Source organism: Pan paniscus, chromosome 1 (genome assembly GCF_029289425.2).
Source record: "Pan paniscus chromosome 1, NHGRI_mPanPan1-v2.0_pri, whole genome shotgun sequence".
NCBI classification, from domain to species: Eukaryota; Metazoa; Chordata; class Mammalia; order Primates; family Hominidae; genus Pan; species Pan paniscus.
In genome coordinates this window covers 76,291,670-76,312,937 of record NC_073249.2, presented here as the reverse complement: position 1 = coordinate 76,312,937, position 21,268 = coordinate 76,291,670, and the positions used below count along the sequence as shown (strand labels likewise).

General features: G+C 40.6%; 1 protein-coding gene across 7 annotated transcripts in view; it reads right to left on the bottom strand.

Moving 5' to 3' along the window:
- The window catches only part of TNFSF4 (TNF superfamily member 4), a 304,021-nt gene that overhangs the window by 246,516 nt on the left and 36,237 nt on the right, over window positions 1-21,268 (bottom strand). Inside the window, exon 3 of one of the 7 annotated variants that reach the window (XR_008625169.2) lies at window positions 3,948-4,054. The exons of the other annotated variants lie outside the window; for them this stretch is intronic. The gene's annotated coding sequence lies outside the window, so the exon portion shown is untranslated. Of the gene's footprint in view, window positions 1-3,947; window positions 4,055-21,268 lie in introns of those variants that run through there. 7 annotated transcript variants of the gene reach the window in all.

Below are 21,268 nucleotides of genomic sequence, written 5' to 3'. Positions count from 1 at the left end.
CTTTCCCCCGATTTTTACCTCATGATATATTTATGCATTTAACGCATGTTTATTGAGTGAGCTGCATGCAGCAAAATGCACGTAAAAAGCAATTTCTTTTCTTTTTTCTTTGTCCTTTCAACTCCTCTCTCTGGATTTGCCTTGTCCCTGCACTTGAGATGAAAGCTAACCAATACCACGGATTTTCTAGCCACTCTGAGCCATTAAATAAAGAGGCTCTTTAAAACAAACAAACAAACAAAAAAGTAAAAAACAGTCTACTCAACCTGAGGCTTCTCCCCTCTCAGACTCCTTCACTTCAGGTTTGGAAACTCGGTACCAAGGAGGAAGGCATGGATTTCACCATTTTCTCTCCTCCACCTCTCGTAGCCAGCTGCTAATTCTCAAGCCTCAAGCTGTGAGAGATTGAGAACTGAGGGAAAGGACACAGTACTTGACGGCTCTTACTGTCATGACAGGGCCTTGGTGCCCTCTGGGTTTAGCATGTTTTCCAACGCTTTCCTTTCCAGCCTCACTTAGGCATATTGCAGTTAAAGAATACGGCCACCAGGTGGCAGTAAAGGCCTTTTTTTTCCTTGCCAGTAGACCCTACCCTCCGGTTTTATACAGCTACATAATTTCTTTAAGATGATGTCAAATATGCTTTCCCTACATTTCAAAAGAAAAGAAAGTAAACACTTAAAACCACAAACTGGTCAACTTAGCAAAAACTAAATATAATTTAAAGATGATGCCCTAGGGAATAAACGTGTAAAGAAAACCTCCCAAGTTGTTAATTATGTAATTACATAACTAATTTACTAAGTCTTTCTCTTCCTCAAATTATTACTGTGTAAGTCTAAATCTTATTCCCAGATCTTGATCATAATTTACCTTCCCTTAATTTAGAGTCAGAAACTTTTCCCCCAAAGGCTCCCTGTATGGCCAATTGTCATTTAAAGAGCTTTATTAATAATAACTATTATACTAATAATATCCATTTGTTTTTTACTATACACCAGTTACAGTTATGTTACAGTCACTACTTATAGTTATGTGTTGACTACACACAGACTACACACTGTGATAAAACCTAACTGCGGTATTATTTTATCCTCACACCATCCCTACAAGATAATTACTCATGTCACCACCACTGCCCCTGCCCGCATTTAGGGTTGCCAGAAAAAATATAGGCCGCACAGTTAAATTTGAATTTCAGATAAACAACAAATAATGTTTTAGCATATGTCCCACGCACCATTAGGGACATAGTTATTGCATGGGACATAAATATTTTATGGGACATATTTACACTAAAAAATAATTATTTATCTGAAATTCAGCTTTAACTGGACATCCTAGATTCTTATTTGATAAATTTGGCAACCTGACCCCCATTTTATGGATAAGGAAACTGAACCTCCAGGAAGGTAAGCAATGTAATGAAGGCTAAGAGCTGGTAAGCAGCACTGTGGAGCTGTGAACCCCAAACCCTCCGAACCGGGTTCCCTCCCTACCATACTGCCCCTCCTTGTTGTCTAGGGAATTCTTCTCATCTGCCAGCTGCTGGTAAAATAATCTGCCATCCTCAAGTAAAATAACCCTTGTCACTGTTCTCAACTAAATAGAAGAAAAGCTTTTCTTCCCAGCCAAGAAAGAGTCACTGAAAGACAAATTCTCATGACTGATTTTCCCGTATCTGTCTTCCTTGCCAATTTATTGTTTTTGGAAAAAAAAATGAAAATCCCCCTTATTCTTTTCCCCACTGATATTCATATTTTTGTAACTATTTCAAGGCTACCTCTAGTAAACTGAAATGTAAATACAACAGTCCATCCCAATTTGTTCTTCTGGCTTAATTACCTGAAACATAATACAGTAACTTAGAACTACGCATAAAGAAAAAAACAAAACAAAATAAAACTGTAATGTCATTGCACTATGAGGATATCAAAACTTTTTGTTGTTGGTTTTTTCCCAGCCATATCTTCCAGTATTTGAGTGATGACAGACTTAGTCAACTTGTATTCCTCTGCAGGATTTACTGTCCTGCACATAATAGGAAAATAAAGCCATGTTACAGTCCCACAGCTATACCAGAACACCTCTCCCCCACAATGTCAAGGTTAGTCCCTAGCAGAAAAAAAGCGGCAACAAAGGAACGTTTAAAGGAGTTTAAACATGCAAAGTGCTTAGAACAGTGCCAGCCAAATAGTAAGTGCTCAGTAGATGTGAGCTAGTGTTATTATTAACACCTAGAGACATTACCAATGGCCATTACCAATGGGTCTAGAGACCCAGAAATGGCTTTGCATTAATAACTAACAAGCCATAAACAATGCAGAATGAGAGAGAAGGAATGGTGGTGCCCAGAGTGGAAAAAAAAAAAATAGGACTGGGAGAGAATGGAGAAAGGCCATTCATTCATTCAACAACCATGTCATGAGTGAGTGCTATGTGCCAGCCTTAAAGGGATGGAGAGCCCAGTGAGAGAGGCAGGTCTTTGTAGTATGGTGTGATAATTGTGCACTGGAGAGAGCAATACCCAGTACGGCATGGGAGTACAGAAAAGGGGAACCTTGGCCAGTCTAGGAGGTCAAAATGAGGTCAGGGAAACTTCGTAGAGTGAGACCTCAGCTGACTCTTACTGACCCAGTAACTGCTGACCAGGCTGAGGCTGAGAAGATGGCGCATTCCAAGCAGTGGAGGCAACAGCAAGCAAAGGTGCAGACTTAAAACAACAAAGTGTGTGCAGAGGAGGGGGAGACAATTCAGTTCCCTTCTCTTTGGAAAACCAGTCAATTACCAAGCAATGTAAAGTTACTGGAATGACGGAACACCCATATGTGGGCCCCTGCACAAGGAAGTATAAATGCAAGACTTCTTCCATCTTCAACCAACAGGAGTAAGACGGTGGACACCACCAGATGAGAGAGTTGATGTCGTGGAGAAAGGAGGTTTGTCAGCTTCATGTTAACCACTGAAGAGATGTTACATGTTACATACATACATATATATACATATATACATACATATATACATTTATACACACATATGTATGTACATATATGTATATATATATTTTTTAGACAGAGTCTCGCTCTGTCGCCCACACTGGAGTGCAGCGGTGAGATCTCGGCTTACTGCAACCTCCGCCTCCCAGGTTCAAGCGATTCTCCTGCCTCAGCCTCCTTACATGTTATATCTTAATTAAGTTATTAATATCACTTGCAAATAAATTCATTCTCACCAATACATGGGGCTTTCACATTGATCCTCATAAGCACCCTCCCTAAATCTAAAATAATAGATTTTATTACTCCCACCTTACATATGAGAAAATGGATTTCCACAGGGATTAAAGGATTTTTCTCAAAATTATATAGCCAATAACAAGAAGAGTAGAAGTTGATCTTCAATGTTGTGCATTATTTTATTCCCCTTCTTTTCCACCTCTTTAATTAAAACACAGCCTTCAAGACCCTGCTTGAATCCCACCTCCTCTGCAAAGCTCTCCCTCCCTCCCTCCCCCACAGCACATGACATAGAGCCTTTCATATACCAAGTATGCAATAACAGCTTGATGACTGGTGATGATGATCAGGTAGCAACTGTCAGCCTCTGTGGATGCCTTGTGACCAGTGGATAAAGGGGCAACTGCAGTGGTCTGGACTCAGGAAAGAAGTCCCCTAGGAAGGACTAGGCTTTGAGCCAGGTCTTGAAGAAACTGGTAGCTGTGAACTGGTGGAAGCATATGGGGTAGGAAGGAGAACATCCCACCGGTGATGGAGAAGTAACAATTTGTACAAAGACACAGAAGCAAAGTGAACCAAAACTATGCCTATCTTCTATGTCTGCCTTTAATATTATCCTCGGCAATTCCTTTAGAGAGTGTCTTCATCTGTTTATGCCACTGTAACAAAATACCTGAGACTGGGTAATTTGTAAACAATAAAAAATTTATTTCTCACAGTTCTGGAGGCTGGGAAATCCAAGATCAAGGTGCCAGCAGGTTTGGTGGCTGGAAAGGGCCTGGTCTCTGCTTCCAAGGAGGTACGTTAAGCACTGTGTCCTGACATGGTGGGAGGGACAGAGGGGCAAAAAGGGGGGTGAATGCTGTATCCTCATGGCAGAAGAACAGAAAAGAACAAACACTCCCTCAAGCTCTTTTGTAAGGACCCTAATTCCATCCAGGAAGGCTCTGCTCTCAGGACTTAGGCCTGTGGTCTTAATACTATCACATTGGTGATTAAGTTTTAACATATGAACTTGGGGGAACACATTCAGACCATACCAGAAAGAAATAGACAATTCTGGACAAAGTATTTCTTCTCTTTACTTGCTTCTTTAGTCCATACGTATTTTGAGTGCTTCTCATGGGCAAGACTCTATGGGAAGCATAAAGATGAATCAAACACAGCTCTTCCCTCGTGAACAATGTGTTCACTAAAAGAGGAAGACCTATGCATGACTATCTATAATGAAAGGCACAAACTAGAAACAGCCATAAACAAGCTATGAGCTGCTACTAGTGCTTATCACTTCAAAGTAGGGATCTTTGTGGGCCGGTGGGCCCAATGTGATTCTATGAGTTCTTCTGAAAGGGGTGCATTAAAGCCAGAGAGAAACTGTCTGTTCCCTTCCTGGAAGCAATGCTGTTGATGCTGGATTTTCAAGGGTACAATTTTCACGGCTTAAGATAGGTTCTGGGCCATTCTAGGCAGAGGGAACCACATGAGAAAAGATATAAAGGTGGAAAAGTTCCAGGTCCCACAAAAAAGAGTGAGGAATTTGGTTTTACTGCAACATTAAGATAAAAAGAAAAGAATGGAAAATGAAGTTGCAAATGTGGATGAAACCAGGTCATACAGTGGAAAGAATATGAAACTTTGAATTCCTAAAACAGAATTCCAATTCTGCCACTTACTGTCTACATGACCTCAGGCAAATTACTTAAATCCTCTGAGCCTCAGTTGCTTCATCTGAAGAATGCGACCAGACAGGTGGATTTTCAGGCATGCAATAAGGTGGCACCCCTTCAATCAGAGATTCTTTAAATATTTCTTATTCTTTAAATATTCAAGTTTTTCAAAGGAGAGGTTGAGCATTGAGTCATGCAATGACTCCTAGCCTTTCCTCCACTGTCCCAGGAATTGTCAATATTCCACCCAGCCACATATGACCCTGCAGCTAATCTGAGTCCTCTCCTTTCTTTTAATTGGGTACAAAAGTTCCCTGTGGATTTGATTTTCGATGATGTCTTGGTATTTTTTTATAGGTTGTGAATTTGACTTCTGCCTTCTGGCTTACACTTGGCTCAGTGCAGCTCAGGGAGTGGTTTGAGGGTTAAGGGTATTACTGACTTAGAGTGCTCCATAAGGATAGCTGTTTCTGTGTGACCATTGACAGAAAAGGAAAAACAAGCTATGGAGACTGGCTAGGGGGTCATTTAGAAAGACTATTTCATAATCCACAAAAAGCAACTTGAGGCCTGAAATAAGAGAATAGCACTGGGAATAGGGAAGAAAGGATAGATTGAAGAGCTCCCATGGAAATGGAATCCCCAGGATTTAGCAAATAATTGCATGTTAGATGAGGTAAATAATGAGGTTGAAATCTGGCTCTAGGAAGATGGCAAAGCCATTAACACAACTAGTGATATGGGGAAGAAGAGCAGATTTAGAAGCAAAGTCAATGAATCTGTTTGGGACACACTTGGAGGAGCCAGCAATCATAAAAACAGACAGAAAAGGACATCAGGCAGTTAAAAATTCAGCCCTGTTCAAGAAAGAAACATGATAGAGTAAATGGTTAATGCACACACAGCCTTTGTGTGTTCCAGGTGGTTCTATGAACTAGAGCGAGGAGGCTGAGCCTGGACACTGTGACCAAACCATGGACTGTTCCCACATTCTACAACCTGCATTCATTCCTTGTAAATCTCTTGATGAATTTTTCACACATTCTGGCCTCAGTTATGTGGATATGGTCCCCAAAAGATGTGAAAGTCCTTACTGGGGCAAAAGAACTCTTTCTCTCCCCTGTTGAGGTTTGAGTCTTCAAAATGAACTGATAATAGACTGATTAACTGGAGAAAAGGCATATAGACTTATCAAGTGCATGGAGCATCACAGGAAAGTGAGTACCCAATAATCCAACATGCTGTATCAATAGAAGTTTATATACTCAGATAATAACCTGGAACAAAGTTCGTCTGGGCTCTGGGTGTGGCGTCAACTCTAACGTTCCTTCCTGAGAGTCAGTCTTCCCTGTTTGATGAGATTATAGGGAGTGGGGCTCAAGTCAGTTGCTTCCTTCTGGAGGAGCTTCCCTTAGTCAGATATGGAAACTTCAGAAAAAGTGCTTCCCTTTGTCAGATATGGGAACTTCAGAAAAATTTCCTCCCTGTGCTTCAGGAGAGGCAGATAGGCAAGAGACAGCGGGCAGGAGGTGGTCAGAGATACCTTGTTTCCATGGCTGCTTCTTTAGTTCAAAATACTCAGCATGTCAAAATGCCATACTTAGGAGTGTTGTTTTCTGAGCTTTAACATTCTAATCCCCAGAACCTGTAAATGTGCTGCTTTACATGGTCAAAGGGACTTTGCAACTATGATTAAATAAAGGACTTTTAAATACAGAGATTATTCTGGATTATTCAGTGGGCCCAATGTAATCCCATGGGTTCATTTTTTAAATTTTTATTTTACTTTGAGACAGGGTCTTGCTCTGTCACCCAGGCTAGAGTGCAGTGACACAACACAGCTCACTGCAGCCTCAACCTCCCGGGCTCAAGCAATTCTCCCACCTCGGCCCCGAGTAGCTGGGACTACAGGTACGCACCACCACACCCAGCAGATTTTTTCATTTTTTTGTAGCGACAAGGTCTCGCTATGTTGCCAGGGCTGCTGTCAAACTCCTGGGCTCAAATGATCCTCCTGCATCAGCCTCCCAAAGTGTTAGGATTACAGGCGTGAGCCACTGCGCACAGCTCCCATGGGTTCTTATAGGGGGGATGCAAGACAGTCAGAGAGAGAGAGAGACTGGAAGATGCTATACTGTAGGCTCTGAAGACAAAGAAAAACGCCATGCAGGAGGAACACAGCCCTCCTGATGCCTTGATTTTAGCCCTGTGAAACCCAATCTGGACTCATCACCTTCAGAACTGTATGATAATAAATTTGTATTGTTTAAGCCACTACATTTGTAGTAATTTGTCACAGCACCATCAAAAAATCAATACAATAATCATAGTGAATGGCCTAGGTCTCATGGTCAATGGATTAGCACTTGAAACGTTAAAGGCTGTGGACAGATAACCTTTCAGAATAACTGATGGTTAGTCTACAGCTGTGGTTCTCAACCAGGGATGATTTTTCCCTACCCTCCCAAAGGATATTTGGCAATGTCTGGAGATACTTTTGATTGTCACAACTGGGGAGTGGCTGCTACTGGTATCTAGTGGGTAGAGACCAGGATGCTGCTAAACATTCCACAATGCACGGGAGAGCCCGCCCCCCCACTGACCCCACAACAAAGAATTAGCTGGTACAAAACTTCAATAGTGATGAAGTCAAGAAACCCTCTCTTACAGATTGCAACTAAGTTCAGAAACTACACTGACAGTGTAAAGAATGTCATCGGGAAAAAAGAGAGACATGAGATTTTTCTACCATGTATGAAGTCGTTTTGACAGAAAAATGAAACCTGAATCTGATAAGTCTCTAGAGTCAACTATAATCATGCATCCCTTAACGACAGCAATACATTCTGAGAAATGTGTTATTAGGTGATTTCATTGTGTAAATGTCACAGAGTGTACTTACACAACCTGGATGGTATAATCTACTACACACTTAGGCTATATGGTACAGCCTATTGCTCCCAGACTACAAACCTGTACAGCATGTTACTGTACTGAAAACTGTAGGCGACTGTAACACAATAGTGTGTATTGCAACATATCTAAACATAGAAAAGGTAATGTGTTGTGCTACCATGTTACAATGGCTACATAACTAAGCAATGGGAATCTTTCAACTCCATTATAATCTTTTTTTTTTTTTTTTGAGATAGAATCTTGCTTTGTTGCCCAAGCTGAAGTGGTGCGATCTTGGCTCACTGCAACCTTCACCTCCCAGGTTCAAGCGATTCCTGCCTCAGCCTCCCAAGCAGCTGGGATTACAGGCACCCGCCACCACACCCGGCTAATTTTTTTATTTTAGTAAAGACAATGTTTTGCCATGTTAGCCAGGCTGGTCTCGAACTCCTGGCCTCAAGTGATCCACCCGCCTCAGCCTCCCAAAGTGCTGGGATTACAGGCGTGAGCCACCACGCCCGACCTCTATTATAATCTTATGGGACTACCATCCATAATGGTTCATCGTTGACAGAATATTTTGTTACGAGGGGCATGACTGTACTAATTTACAAGAAACAGAAAATGGAGGATACTGTTACAGAGGACCACAGGCATCCAATCCATAAAAATCTACAGGACAAAGTACTCAGTTTTTCAACTGATTGCCATGATAACAAAACAGAGAGGGATATGGGAGGGGAATCTATGGAATAAAAGATTTAAGAGAAAAAGGAACCAACTATAATATGTGCAGCTGATTTTTATCTTAATTCAAACAAGCTGTAAAAAATGTGCATATGCATTTATGAGATAATTATAAATTTAAATACTGACTAGTTTATGATATTAATGAATTATTGCTAATGTTAGGTGAATTTATTGTTTTGTGGTTACTTTTTGAAAAGGAATTATTATCTATAGAACTACATATTGAAATATTTACAGATGAAATAACATATTGGCTGGGAGCAGTGGCTCATGCCTGTAATTCCAGCAATTTGGGAGGCCAAGGCAGGAGGATCACCTGAGGTCAGGAATTCGAGACCAGCCTGGCCAACATGGTGAAACCCCGTATCTACTAAAAATACAAAACTTGTGGCCAGGCATGGTGGCAGGTGCCTGTAATCCCAGCTATTCGGGAGTCTGAGGCAGGAGAATTGATTGAATCTGGGAGGCGGAGGTTGCAGTGAGCCGAGATTGTGCCACTGCACTCCAGCCTGGGTGACAGAGCAAGACTCTGTCTAAGGAAAAAAAAAGAAAGAAAGAAAGAAAGAACATATCAAATTTGCTCCAAAATAATACAGGAGAGAGGATATGTGTAAAACAAGATCAGGCCACATGCTGCTAATTGTTAAAGCTGGACAAAAAGTACATGGGGACTTATTACACTATTATCTCTACTTGTATGTATCTTTGAAATTTTTTTCATGTTAAAACATTTCTCTAAAAAAAAAGAGTATTATGAAAGTATCTGGTTTCTATGAAAAATGATTATTTTTCCAAAAGAGAGAAAAGACTGGCCCCCCTCTTTCCTGTATTTCCTCACCTCTCCAAATAATCTGCTCACATTTGTCACACTTAGACATGTACTCCCGACCCAAACAGAAAAGTAACCAGAATTCTCGTAGCATCTGTTAGGTGCTAAATAAGTAGAAAGAGTTCTAGTTTAAAATGTGTGACATTCACTTGTGAAGACAGAGAAGCTGAGAGGGGACCCCGTCCTTTGTTAGATGCTGCTCTGCTCATTCTCCATGGCTCTTGGAAACAAGACCCCAAAGAGAAACTGGTCCTCAAGAGACAGATCCAAGACTGAGCACAGGCTACGCCACAACCTCCACCAGCTGTGGGAAAAGACCATGTGGGGTGTGAATGGCAGCACCCAGCACTGTGCCTGCCGCGTGGTGGCGCTTTATAAATGTTTGAGAAGGGAGAGAGGAAGTTGATTTAGTGGGTTTAGTTTTCAATTGGGTCTGAATAAAAGGTGAGCTTTTGCAATATCCTCTAATCCCCCTCATATATCCTTGTTGCAGAAGGAAAAGTTGAGTGACAATGTAATTGCCAAGACCCCTTAAAGTGACATTGGTCATAGCAAATGTAGCAGCTTCCTGTCTTAGTAAGAACTTTTAGGACGTGCTGGGCTGACGCTGTCAGCTGCTGCTTTGTAAAAATAAGCCCTATAATTAGATTGCTACTCCTTATGAAGCCCACTCAAGTGCTATCCTTTATTTTTAACCTTTATCACAGTCCTCAAGACAGAGTGTGTAGGGCCTCGCCCACAGCTGCTGAGTCAAACCCCAGCAGGCTCCACCCTTCCTGCTCCCAGCTGCATTCCGCTAAAAAAAAGGCCTGCCAGCTCCCTACGCAATGGAACGCGGGGTCTAAGCACACAGACGGTTGCAGGGAATCTAATATCCAGGCAGCACTGAGAAAGAACAGCTGGGCCAAATTTGAATCTTCTTTATTTACTCAGCCAGGCAGCTAACACACACAAATAACATTGTTTCATCTTGAATGCACAGAATTCACAACTGCCTTCTTAGCTCACTCCTGTTGCTCAACAATCCTTTTTTACACTTGCATGTTTAATGTAAATAACTTTCACAGAGTCTTCCACTTTCTCTGTATCGATATTACGAACCTGTTGGCATAGTTAGTTGAGACAATAAACATTTAATAATCTTGTGGGTCAGGAGTGGGAATGCCAGAGGAATGCTTATAGCAAAGTCAAGGGAAAGTATTATAGGGCAAAGGGATGTAATGGGGATTTCATTATATTTTGTTGCTTTCTTTTTTGTTGCTTATAACTTGGTATTCACATTCTCTAACAGATTCTTTGAAAAAGTGTGTGCATAGCAAATAGGGCTCCATTTAAATGGACACATTAGGGTGAAGGGTCTATAGAGTTGTTCACTGCAGGAATTAATGTCATACTCTGTCTGTACAAATAATTGTATTAGGTGACAGGCAATACCAACGTTTATATAATTTGTGCTATATATAGCAGATGTAACTCAGAGGCTGTGTACTTAATCCTATAAAAATCTCAACATAAGACATTCTTCCTCCAGTGCCCACAGATCCCACAAACCCTTTGCATTCTAATTAAAGCTCTGCTGGGGTTAAGGCTAATTGGTAATAAAACCCAGGCCTGTGAGAAAGCCTTTCTGTAAAACAAAGAATCCATTTGTCATGCAAATAAGCAGCCTCCAAAGTGGTAAATTTGAATTTTGAATGTTCACCTGTTATCTTAACATTTCTTAGAATGTGGTTCAGCCAGTAATTGCTAGATCATTATTTTCCAGTTTTCCTCATTGCCATCCTTCAAAGAGCTAAAGAGCATGTTATTTGTATTGTTAAATTAATATTTTGTTGTTGTAGACCTAAAGTAAATGAATCACTGTAGTTGTCTTTGGTTTTCTTTGGAGAATGTGTTTGCATTCTAAACATTTTCCAATACAATAATTTCTTTGAGAAAATTTGTCCGTTTCCTTAAATAATAATCTTCAGGTTAGGCTTGAAATTCAAAAGTATGGTGGTTCCTTCCTGATGAAGGTCCTTAAAGGTCTTTACACTCCATTCTTGTGGAAGTTTCTGGGCACTAGAGGGCGCTCTCAGCACACTGGGACGGGATTTGTTAGTTGCACAGAATTAAGAGCCATGCGCTGATTGTTGGGCCTTGGGCCCTGCTGGGGGCCCAAAATCAGCCTGCAGAGAGAAGCCACCTCCGTGAGCCTGCATTGGCTCTCAACTGCAAAGTGCCAATTCATCTGCCTTCAGTGAACCAACTGACCAAACCAACTGCTGAGCTTTCTCCCCCAAGGGAAAGGCTGGCTGCTACAAAGATTTTTCTTTACTCATTTCTGAATAAAATATTTCATGGTCAACAATTGTTTTCACATGCACTACCTTGCCTGCTGTCCTTCACTGACAACATTTCAGGGTCTCGGAAGGCATGGAATACAATGCATGTTCAGGACTGCAACCTGATGGTGATGTGTAATGAAGTTTAGTGTTGGATTTCGATCTTGGCCAAATGGTGACTCCTTGGTGACAGGTCATGTGCTTACTTCCTCAGCAGATGAGATCTCCTCCAGCCTCACTTGTGACCAATGATGTACCATGAACACAGGCTGGTGTTGAAGCTCAGTATGTAGCCCCCTTGGCTAGAATATACACTTGATAATAGTAGCAAAGTGAAATCAGCAGAGTGTAGCAATGCCCTGAGAGGACCTAAAAGAACTGGGTGAAGGAGGCCTTAGGGATTGACAACTAATACCTAATGGCTAAGACCTAAGAGGGTAGAAGAAGAAGAGGTCCTCCACAATTAGCATTTGGCACATAATAATGTGAAGCAAGACACATCACTTCCTAGTAATATGCTATAAACAGGTGATAAAGGGCGAGGGGTTGCTCCCCAGTGAGGAATCCAGTCCAAACCCAGAGACCAGCTCACAGCCACCCGAGTCCAAAACAACTAGATCTTTGTTAGACAATTGCCATCCAAACCAGAGTGTTATGAAATGAATTGTGTACCTCCACCCTTCAAATTCATATGTTGAAGTCCTAATCCCCAATGTGTTTGTATTTAGAAACAGGGCCTTTATGGAAATAATTAAAGATAAATGAGGTCATAAGGGTAGGGCCCTAATCCAGTAGGACTGGTGACCTTATAGAAAGAGAACGAGACACCAAAGATCTCTCTCCACAAACGCACACAGAGGAAAGGCCTTGTCTATGTGAGCACACAGTGAGAAGGTTGCCTTACTAGAAACCAACCCTGCTGGCACCCTGATCTTGGACTTCCAGACTCTAGAACTGTAAGAAAATAATGTCTGTTGTTTAAGCCACCCAGTCTGTGTACATTCTTTTATGGCAACCCAAGCAGACTAATAAACAAGAGGTTATGGCAACACTGACAAAATTCTTGAGGGATCTTTGAGGAATACAGAACTCTCCTGGAAAAAAAAATGAAGGAGCATTAAAAACCAGTTTTAGGTGTTTTACCTATAATCTACCTTGTTCATGTAAAAACGACAGCAATTTCTTAGGTAAATTTTGTGCAAATATCCCATTTCATCAAATCTAAGAAACCAATGCTTATAAGGCATTACTGTATTCGCTATTAAGAGAAGAAAAGTGACAATTGTTATGCTCCATGTATTGTAAGACAGTCTTTATTTCAAAGACAGTAAAATGTGAAAATATGTATGTATGTACATAAACACATATACGTAACATATACATATACATCTTAGCATTGATTGGTAAGATTAACTCAATGTTTATTGACCCATTTGTCAGGAACTTTTTGCCCATACTAGACACTGGGAAAATAAAAATAAGCAAACAAGATGTCAAGTCTCAGGAGTACTAATTCACTAACCCTTTGAAGGCACAGAAATATAAATGTATTGTGGCAGTCCCCAAGACTCCTCGTATTACGCTGCCCTTTTAGGCCATCTAAAGTAGTCACAATACGGAGTGTTGTCTCAAGTGCCCCAAACACAGTATGCTCTTAATCTGAAATTTACTCATATACAGACTTGCAGTATAGTCTTAAGGGTGGCAGCTAGGTACAATAATTCTACCCCCGAACAAGGAATAAATAAGTAAACAAACATCTCTTAAGAAATTGACTCTTGGCCAGGCGAGATGTTTCACACCTGTAATCCCAGCACTTTGGGATGCCAGGGTTGGTGGAACTCTTGAGTCCAGGAGTTCCAAACCAGCCTGGGCAACATGGCGAAACCCTATCTCTACAAAAAATACAAAAAAAAAAAAAAAAAACCTGGGTATGGTGGCATGCACCTGTAGACCCAGCTACTAGGGAGGCAGAGGTGGGAGGATCACCTGAGCCTGGGGAGATCAAGGCTGCAGTGAGCTATGATCATGCCTCTGCACCCCAGCCTGGGCAACAAAGTGAGACTTCGTCTCAAAAAAAAATAAAAGAAACTGACTCTGACTCAACTTTCAATCCACCACAAAGACTTCCAAGTTGTTATGGGTTGAATTTTGTCCCCCCAAAATTCATACATTGAAGTCCTATCTCCCTACTACCTCCGAATATGGCCTTATTTGGAAATAGGGTTGTTGCAGATGTAGTCAGTTAAGATGAGATCATATCTGAGTAAAATAGCCCCTAATTCAGTAAGGCTGGTGTCCTTATAAGAAGGGGGAATTTGGACACAGGCATATGTAAAAGGAGAATGCCAAGTGAAGATGAGTTATGCTGCCACAAGCTACGGAATGCCAAAGATTACCAGCAAGCCACCCCAAAGCTAAGGGAAAAACATGAAACGGACTCTCCCTCACAGCCCTCAGAAGGAGGCAACCCGGCTAACACTTTGTTCTCACACCTCTAGCCACCAGAATCATAAGACACACTTTTCTGCAGTGTCATCTGCTCAGTTTGTGGTATTTTCTTACAGCATCCCTAGAAAACTAATGCACAGTTGTTGTAAATTACTTTACCTTCCCTTATGTTTTCTTGTCTTGTATCTAATTAGGATATTACAAGTGCATGTTACCTGTTATTATGATGTAGGTGCTTTTTTGTCCCTATTGAACCTCATACAATTTATCCTAAAGCATTTTCTAAACTTCTTTTTACACGAAAGATCACTTAGGAGACCTGGCAGAAAAGTGAGCAAGTGAGACTGGTAAGTGAGCAATCAATGGGTTAACCTTTCACCTTTTTCATCACCAAGTGCCAAATCAAAAGAAGATGCCAGTGAGGCATAGCATTGGAGTAGAGTGAACGATGGGTGCAAACAGATGAGAGTTCATGGATGTGCTGGTGAATGTGTTATCCACGTTACTTTGTAGTTTTCTAAAAGTTACCATTTAACATTTGGGAGGTTTGAGGGTCATGAAATGGGAGTGGCTACAAAAGTGTGCGAGGTATTCGATGCCATGGAGACCAAATGCCAGCAAAGACACTCCTCTGCAGAGGCCGGAACCATAATACCATCTGGGTAATTGAGATACAGTGTCTAAAGAGAATGGTGAATGTAACTGTGGATCACGCAGGATTTTAGTTGAGGAAATCTGATTTGGCAGACAGAAGAATATCCAGAGAAATTCTCAGTGTCAGATGTGCTCTTGACTGGGAGAGCAATCTAATGCCCCATGGGACAAAACAGTGAAACACTGAAGAAAGAAAGAGGATCACAGCCAAATGGCCTAGGATTCATCTCTGGTGAAAAACTGGAGTGCTGGGCATGAATAATACTGAGTTTCCACCTATGAGCTGGCCCATGAAAACAGGACAGGGGCAACCAATGGAAGGCTGAGGGGACTGCTGCAACTCTCAGCTTCGTGGTCACTCATGACCATATCTGCTAGTCCTGATCCTATCTTGCTGGTAAGCAGTAAAGCCAAGTCTTTTGGACAATGGCATCAAAAACCCCTATATAGATGGACCCAGAAAGTGATGGGAGACAGGCTTTACCTACTAGAGATACTCATCAATAGATATAACCCAGAGAGCTGGAAAAGAACAAAAGGAGCAAATAAGAACATTCTAAAACTTACTAAATAACTGAGCTATTTATTAGTTTGTGCTCTGGACTGAAATGTGTCCTCCCAAAGTTCATGTGTTGCACTCCTAACCCCCAGTGTGGCTGTATTTGGTGTAAGGATGTAACTGATGTTAAATGGGATCATAAAGGTAGACCCCAATGAAATAGGATTAGTGTCCTTAGAAGAGGAGACACCAGCGAGCTTACTCCCTCTCCCTGCCGCATGAGCACACATCTACAAGGCAGGAAGGAGCCCTCACTAGGAACTAACTGGCCAATACCTTGATCTTGAACCTGTCAGCATCCAAACCTGTGAAAAAATAAATCTCTATTTCTGTTGTTTAAAACACCTTGTCTATGGTATTTTGTTATGGCAGCCCAAGCCGACTAACACAGTATGCAATCAATTTAAAATTTCTTATTAACAGCTATATTCAATAAAAGTTAATCTATCTCTGAGGAAAGTTTTTTAAAGATTAATAGTTGCTTATGAAAGAAAAACTGTAGTCAATTATTTGTTGCATCCTACCTTGAATATAATGAGACATAAAAGCTTTACCCATGAATGTCATTTAGTGTCCTTTCCTCATTTTCAAAGTAGTTTATTGTTTAGAAAACAGAAAAGAAAACCTAGTACACATCCCTAGCTATTTCTCAGGAAACATTCTCAGAAGTAGAATTACTAAGTTGAAGACTATGCATATTTTAAAGCAACCGGATAAATATTTCCAAAGTATCCACCAAAAAGGTTGAACCAATTTACACTCCACAAAGCAACAGAGGAGAACATCTATTTCCATGTACTCATGCCACCTCTGAACTTCATTTTAAATTTTATGTCTTAGTTTGTTATCTCCCAGAAGCAGACACTGAGACAAGGATTCAAGTGCAGGCAGTTTATCTGAGTAATACAGAAATAGGGATGGATATGGGTAAGAAGTAACCAGAAGCAAAGGCAGCCAATAAAGGGTGCATTACTAAGCCACCTATTGCAGTGGGCAACTGGAACTTAATCTTGCAGAGAAACTCTGGGAAATAATACAAAATGCCCCAGCATTATCCCACCTAAAGGGCTAAGGTCTTACATGACAACTCCAAGAGTCATTAAGTGAAGGCTACTATTTTGTTTTGTTTTGTTTTGTTTTGTTTTGTTTTGTTTGAGACGGAGTCTTACTCTGTCACCCAGGCTGGAGTGCAGTGGCACGATCTTGGCTTACTGCAACCTCTCCCTCCCGGGTTCAAGCGACTCTCCTGCCTCAGCCTCCTGAATAGCTGGGATTACAGGCACCTGCCACGGCACCTGGCTAATTTTTGTATTTTTAGTAGAGATGGGGTTTCACCATCTTGGCCAGGCTGGTCTTGAATTCCTGACCTCATGATCCACCTGCCTTGTCCTCCCAAAGTGCCGGGATTACAGGTGTGAGCCACTGCCAAGTGAGGGCTACTTAAGGAAAAGGGCACAGGACCTTCAGCATTTTTTTTAAGCCCTCAGGCATGGAGTTGCAAATACTGCCCTTAGACATCTACTGGGGAGCGCTGAAATGTCCAGAAATGTATCCCGGCACTGAAGGCATCTGCTACATTTTGTCAACTTGATAGGGATAAAATGATAGGTTTCTGTGTAGTGAAGAATTAACTTAGGGCTTTTGGCTACTGGGAGGTGATCTCTAGGCCCCTGGAATGCCCAGCGTGTTATGAGTATCTTTGTTGGCCTGAGGGCTTTGGCCACCAGTCTAGAGATGTGATTTATGGTGAGGGCTTTGACCCTCTGGACATTAAAGGCTCAGGTAAGCATCACTGGTTGGCAGTATTCTGTATGTATTGTCACACATCGTAACCAGGAGGTAACACAATCCATGACTCTGTAGAGAGAGGAAGATGGGAAGCCCTGTGCATGGACCCCTCCAGGCTCTGCCCTATGTCGCTTCCCTCTGCTGATTTTATTATCTGTGTCCTTTCGCTATAATAAAATTGTAAGCATAATAAAATTGCTTTCCTGAGTTCTGTGTGTCATTCTTGTGAATTACCCAACCTGAGGGTGGCCACAGACAAGGTCTCTCGGCTTTTTCTTTTTTAAGTATTTTAACTTTGTTAATTTTTTTGTTGTAAATAGCTTATTATTAATTATTTGCTTATTAATTTAGTTTGTAGCTTTAAGTTATTGTATAACCAGTTCTATCAGTCTTTTCCTTTACAGCTTTTCTGTACTTACAAAGGTCTTTCTCACTACAAAATTATATAGGCATTCATCTTTATTTTCAAGTTTTTTAATGTCCTTCTCCCACATTTAACTAATTCCATTTGGAATTTGTTTTCTTGTACTCTTTTAGGTAAAAATCTATTGTTACTTTTTCCCAAACTGATTCTCAGTCGACCCAAAACCATCTTTTGCCTCACTGTATTTTTCTTCATTTTTATCACATGCTAAATTCCCACATATACTAGGGTTCATATGTGGTCACTCTATTTTGTTCCATCTATATACAGTCCATCACTCTTGTCTTCAGTTTCTATGGGTTTATAATACATATTAATATCCCATTGCATACATTTTTCCTACTTATTGTTCCTATTCAAAATATTCTTAGTTTTCTTATTCTTTCATCATAAAATTTTCTGCACCCCAAGAAAATGTTTTACTCGAAACATAAAAGAAAAATTAAAATCACATCATCAATTCCCATCACACCTGCCCCTCCCCAATAAAATCCTACTAGAATTTTTTATTGGAATTGCACTAAACTTAAATATTAATTTTGGGAAAATTTGTATACCTACAAAACTGAATCTTTCCATTCAGGAACATGGTATGTCCCCCAGTAAAAACAAATACATTTTTATCCTAGTACTTCTATTTCTTTAATTAAACCCTGACTAAATTAGAGAGTATCTAGGTAGAAGACTCACATTGTCCACCAAAGTCTACCATGGGTTAATTTTGTTTCAAAAACATTAAAACCTATACAACATGAAAAAAATAAATAAATACATTTTATAAATTATTTTAAGTTGACATCCTTCACACAGGTCTAGCAAGTTTCTTGTTAACTTCAAGGAAATAGCATTTTTATGGCTCTTAATACACACTGCTCCAGGAAATTTCTACTTCCACCAGCATCATATAAGACTGAATGGGTCCCCCTGAAAATTTGAGCTGATTAAAAAGTATCTCACTGTAGATTTAAAGTATACTTCTTTGACCACACATATTTATCAGCTGATTGTATTTTTTTCTTTGTGAACTGTATCTTTTGCTTATTTTCTATACTTCGACTTACCAAGTAGAAGTATTTTTCTCAGTATGTCATTTGCCTCTTAATTTTATTACATTTTCTGATATATAGAATTAAAAAGCTTTCCATACTGGCAAATCTATTCTTTGTGGTTTCTTCAGTGGCATTTATGCTTAGTGAGTCTTACAATTCAAAGATCATGTAATATTTGTGTATATTTTCTTCTATTTATGTATATGTTCTACTTGTTTTATATCTCATGCTTAAGGTCTGAAGAAAGCTGAAAGATCAGTCTTATCCAAGCTCATGTGTAACACAGACTGAGTAAAAGTCCAAGGTCATCTGCCTCCAAGTTCAGAGTTCTTTGCACAACTTTTATTTAGCATGTATCTTCATGTACCCACCATGTGGCAAATAAATGAGGCTTCAGAGAGTAACATAAAGCACAACCCTCATCTAAAGAAGTTAAATAATTGCACCTATAAAACAATCTGAGACTGCCCCACCCCATCAGTACAAGCTGAGTGAGTGACAAGCTACGTGCAGAGAGAGAGGAGAGCTCTGTATGCCAACAGCCAGAAGCTGTCATGGAAGGTAGATCTGAGTTCTGCAGATCCAGTCCTGGAGGAGTAGATTGAGTTCACTGTATCCCAGCTGAGCATATCTCTTCAACTTTCACTGATGAAGACATTTCAGAACAAAGAGCTTCTTTCCTAATCAACCACACAATGTACATGCAAATGTCTTACATTGTTACAGTCAGCAGAACTCCTCGCTCCAATTATTTCACGATCAGTCTTGTTTCTTTCTTCTGTTCTGCTATTTACTACCTATAATGGTCAATTCCTAATGACTCAGCAGCACACAAAATGTTTCTCCTCCAGAATCCCCAACATCTCAAAATTAGACTCTGCCATAGTGAGCACAGCTACTGTCCTTTGGATACCACACTAGCAGCCCAGCCTCTGCCCACCTGTAGCAGGGGTTCAGGGGGCACCAGTGGCTCCGCCTTACTGACTCTTATCAGAGAGTGAATGCCCTGAGTGGCGGCCTGTGGCCTCAATCCTGCTATCCCTCACAGAAGTCAGGAGGAAAGGGACAATCGAAGGAAAGAAGAGAAGAAAGTTGTATGTGACAAGAAGCTAAATAACACCAAGTATTGCTGTAGGTGCCAGTCAGTGACACCAGGGACACAGGCTGTCTAAGTCAACTGGAAAGGCCACTGAATCTTCGGCAGGCTTGCTTGCGACCAGAAGGCCGCATGATCCCTCCCCTCCTGCCACCACCAAACACAAAATTTCTAAACAATTCATCAAACCCACCCTCCTCCAAAATTCAGAGGCTTGGGGGGAAGGTTGTTTGCTGCCAAAAGATCTAACAGAAGAAAGCTGATGTGCTGATCAAGTTTTAATAACATGGTTAACAAGAAATGTACACCATTTAGCAAGCACACAAAGACTGTGGGTAGGAACTACTGAACCCTGGAGTGTCTGGCTCCCAAGCCCATTTTCTGCCTACCTTTGGCATAGCTTCATAGTTACTACATTCAGAGAATCCCTTTCTACCCTTATTCTGTTGAAAGGATGTGCTCTTCCCTTGCTTTTCGTCTAGGGCCTGGTTGGAGCTAACTAGGCTTGGCTGAGTCTGGGAAAGACCTTCTTCCGTTGCATGGACAAGCCCCAGAGAACATGCAGAACATTGACCTTTACATTGTCTGTCTTTCAGGCAGCCAGTGAAATCACTAAGTGGGGTTCTTCCATGACATATTTTGCTAATATGGGTTTCACTTTTTCCAAGAATAGTCCCTTGTTGCCACAATGTTGATTTACTTTACACAATGACAGTATGTATTAATTTCTAATTAAACCCATCCAGATTGTTTTAGCCTTTTCCCAATGGGGTGGGGGAGGGAAGAATAATATTAAAATAAGTTTTAAGAAGTAAAAAAGAAAAAAAAACCCACCCTCCTCCTGGGTGAGAAACACAGTTCTGTCCATGCTTAATTCCACCTTGCTTGAAGATGATGCTGTTCTTCCACACTATAGAAAACTATATTATCTGACAGCAGAAGCTTCAAACCAGAATATAACTTTCATTCTGGTGGATAACTCATCCCCTTTCTTATTCATATAAGAACCAAGCACTTTGGTCAAAGCAGTTAAATAAACAGTAAATCAGTGAAGCCTCTTGTTGAATCATCTTTTCTCATTTTATTTGCTTGCATTGTGTGATCCTCATACCAGCTCCTACGTAGACTAAAAATAGGTTTATTTTTTAATAAGATGCAATATCTAGACATTATGAAATGACACATTCTCAATCTTTCCTAAAAATAATTAATGCAATCTGTAAGGTTTAAAATCCATCAAAGCAAAATACAGGCTATACATATTAATACAATCTAATATTAATCACTAAATTTCTAAATCTTTAGTTCTAAGTAATTTTGTTGCAAGGTGAAGATGTTTAAAATCCCAGTAGAAAATATTCTGATTGTCAAAAATAGACAATAAAGATGGAAATAAAAATAAAAGCTTAGAATATTATTGTTACTAAACCTCTGAGTGCAGTCAGAGCAGGGGTAACCTCCTCTCAGGGCCTGTGCCCAAGGAAACCAAAACAGTTCAACTCCAACCACCACACTCACCCCAAAGCCCGGCAGGCTCCTCATCTTC